Here is a 3946-nt window from a genome sequence, read left to right as displayed (position 1 = left end):
TTAGATTTTTTTTTTTTTTTTTTTTTTTTTTTTTGGTACTGGGAATCAAACTCAGGACCTTGTGCTTGCCAGGCAGGCGCTTGTGCCGCTGAGCTATATCTCTGGCCCTAACCTTTTAAATTTGTTTTTAATTTTGAAATAGGGCCTTGCCAAGTCACCCAGTTTGGGCTTGAACTTGGGATCCTCCTTCCTCAGCCTCCCAGCATGCTGGGATTATAGGCATGCACCATTACACCTATCTTCATTATAACTTTTTTTTTTTTTTTTTTTTTACATGTATGTGTGTGGTTTTGTTGGGGTTTTTCTTTTTTTGGAGACAGGGTTTCACTATGTAGCTCAAGCTAGCCTTGGACTATGTACCCCAGGCTGACCTCGAACACATGGTGATCCTTCTGCCTCAGCCTCTCAAGTGCTGGGATTACAGGCATGTGCCACCACTCCCAGCTCATTATAACCATTTTTAAGTGTATATATCTTTAGTTAACTACATTCCCATTGTTATGGAACCAATCTCCAGGATGCTATACCCACTAATAGTGACTCATTTTCCCAATAACCCTAGTCCCTGGGAGCCACCCTTCTTTCTATGAATTTGACTGTTCTAGGTACCTCATGTAAGTGGAATCATGCAATATTTGTCTCTTTTTGACAAGCTTACTTCAGTCTCAATGTTCATGTTATAGCATGCGTCAGAATTTCCTCCTTTTTAAGGCTGAATAATACTCCATTGTATGTATATAACACATTATTATATAGTCATTTATAAGTTCATGAATAGTTGGGTTGCTTCTTTGTTTTGGTTATTATAAATTTCACAATAAAATACTACCTTACATTATTATGATTTGGGGAGCTCATGTGTGTGTGTTTGTGTGTGTGTGTATCTATGTATGTGTGCATGTGTTACTAGGGGATGAACCCAGGGGCTTCACATTGAGCTATATCCACAGCCTTTTTTTTTTTTTGGTAGTGTCTTGCTAAATTGCCCAGATTCAGCTCAAATTTGTAATCCTGCCTCAGCCTCCCAGAGTTCTGGGATTACAAGCATGTACCATCATGTGCAGCCTTGGGCATTTTTTTCACGTGCTTGTTAACCATTTATATATCTCTCTGGAAAAACTTTTAGGTTGACCTCAAACTTGTAGCAATTCTCCTGCCTCAGCCCCCTAAGTGCTGGGATTATAGGTGTGCACTGCCAAACCTAGTTTGTTTTTGTTTTAAAGAAAACTTCTTGCTATGTTGCCCGGTTGGCTTCAAACCTCTCGGATCCTCCTGCTTCAGCCTTCCAAGTAGCTGGAATTATAGTTGTGCACGACTATGCCTAACCTCTGAAGAAATTTCTAGCCAATGTCTTCATTGATTTTTTTTTTTTTAAATTGGCTTTGTGTTTCCAAAATGCATCTTAAATGACTCTTCTATCTCCACATTTGCAATCCAGGCCCTGTTTCATCTTTTGTTTGTTTGTTTGTTTTTCTTCTGGTACTGGGAATCAAACTCATGACCTTGCGCTTGCCAGGCAGGCGCTGTGCTACTGAGCTAAATCCCCAGCCCGCCCTGTTTAGTCTTCATGTGAAAAATCGAAATACCTCTTAGACTCCCTGATTTTACTCTTGTCCCTTTCCTTTTTACTCACCATAATGTAGCAAGAATTATTTTCTAAACATATGAACTTTAACATGTCTCTTACTTGATCAAAATTTAACAGCATTCCATTACTCTGGAGAAAAAAAAAATAGCTCTTCTGGGTGGTACACACCTGTGATCCCATCACTTTGGGAGGCTTAAGCAGAGGATCACAAATTTGAGCCCAGCCTGAACAGCACAGCAATTTAGTGAGACCACCTCAAAAGATGGTCTAGGGATGTAGCTCAATGTGGAGGCCTTAGGTTCAATCCCAGGGGGTGAGGGAAGATACATAAATCATAGTCTGACATGATCTGACCCTTGCCAACTTTACTATCTTTCTAAAAACACTCTGATTACTATTTTCAGACCCAATGGCTATCTTTTAGTTTCCAAAGGACCAACATTTTCCCTTCTTACCCTCTTCATATGTTATTCTTTTTACCAGAAACATTTTTTGTCTGCTCTGCTTGGTTAATGCCCATTCATTATCTGGATGATAATTTAAATTTCACTTCTCTGTAGAAGCCCTTAAGAACCTCTTTTCCAGGCCAGGCATTTTTGGCATAAGCCTATAATCCCAGCACTGGGAGGATGAAGCAGGAGGATCACCAGGAGTTCAAGGCCATCCTGGGCTACATAATGAGTTTACGGCCAGCCTGCACTACAGTGAGACCCTATCTCAAAAAAACAAACAACAACAAAAAAATAGGAACCTCTTTCCCTGATCTAACTAAAATTTCCACTATAGGATCTTATCATAATACATCTCTCTAAAAGCATCTATCAAAGTTTGTAAAGATGTATTTATTTTTGCATTGTTTATTATAGATCCGCTGGTAGATTATAAACTTTATGAAGGCAGAGACAAAACTATTTATCTAACACTAAATTCCCAGGGGCTGGGGAGTTAGCTCAGCGGCAAAGCACCTGCCTGGCAAGTGCAAGGTCGTGAGTTCAATTCCTGGTACCAGAAGAAATAAACAAAACAAAACACTAAGTTCCCAGACCAAACAACATCTACCTCATAGAAAGTATTCATTATTTGTTAATTGAAAGAACAAACAAAACATGTAGAGGCTATTTCAAAACATTAAGGCCTGGCATGGTGGTGCACGCCTGTAATCCCAGCACTCCGGAGGCTGAGGCAGGAGGATTGCAGCGAGCTCAAGGCCAGCCTGAACTGCATAGCGAAACCCTGTCTCAAAAAGACAATAAATAGCCGGGCATGGTGGCACATACTCAGGAGAATGAGGCAGGAGGATTGTTGCAAGTTCGAGAGCAGCATGGGCTACAAAGTGAGCTCAAGGCCAGCCTGAATGAACTACATAGCGAGACCCTGTCTCAAAAAGACCAAAAAAAAGAGACAATAAATAAATAAAACATTAATATATACAATTCATACTAATAAATTTGAAGTTATTTTACAAAAAATATAAATTATGGAAATTGAGAAATCAGCAAGTCCATAGCAACCAATAACTAAAGTCACTGAAAAAGTTTCCAGAAATACATGTACAATAAGTCCTCAACTTCTGAACATATTTGAGTTGCAGACTTTCACAGATATGAACAGACCTCACATCAGGAACGTTCATAAATGCAAACAAATCAAGGAAGTAGCTCCCATGTCGGCTGGGCATTGGCACAGTTGTGCTGCTGTGTGCTTACTGTACAGTGTGATACTGTACTGTAGTACAGAGCTCAATCACGATGTCCGGAAAGGGGAAAAGCAGTGGTGATGTGGAGGCAACTGCTAGGAAGTGCAAAGCAATAACCATGAAAGCAAAACTGAAAATACAGTGTAAGACTTGCTTTGTCCGGTTTAGGAATGAATCTGACTTAGAGGAATGTTCTCACAGAATGGAACTCTGGGACTTACTGTATTACAAATTATTTGCAGATAGCATAATTATTTCCTTTAAAAGGCTGAGGATGGCTTGGCATGGTAGCTCACACCTGTAATCCCAGTACTCAGGAAGCTGAGGCAGGATGGTCACTGCTGAATTTTGAGGCCAGCCTGGGCCACATTGTGAGCTCAAGGCCAGCATGAACTATATAGTGAGACTCTGTCTCAAAAATAAAATAAAAAAAAAATGAAATAAAATAAAAGGCTGAGGAGGGCTAGTGTTGTAGCTCAGCAGTAGAGCACTTGCCTACCATGTGTATAGCCCTGGCTTAATCCCCAACACCACAAAATAATAAAAAGATTTTTTAAAAGAGTGAGGACAATCTACACTCCCACCAGCAGTGCAGAAGGGTTCCTTTTTCCCCACAGCCTGTCCAACATTTGTTACTCGTTGATTTCTTTTTTTTTTTTTTT

General features: G+C 40.0%; 1 protein-coding gene across 12 annotated transcripts in view; it reads left to right on the top strand.

Annotated features, from left to right (window-relative positions):
* Positions 1 to 3946, top strand: part of Srr (serine racemase) — a 20375-nt gene that overhangs the window by 3776 nt on the left and 12653 nt on the right. The gene's annotated exons all lie outside the window — the stretch shown is intronic.

The sequence above is a fragment of the Chinchilla lanigera genome, unplaced genomic scaffold (assembly GCF_000276665.1).
Source record: "Chinchilla lanigera isolate Chin_1 unplaced genomic scaffold, ChiLan1.0 scaffold00080, whole genome shotgun sequence".
Classification (NCBI taxonomy): Eukaryota; Metazoa; Chordata; class Mammalia; order Rodentia; family Chinchillidae; genus Chinchilla; species Chinchilla lanigera.
This window is presented reverse-complemented; position numbering and strand designations above follow the sequence as displayed.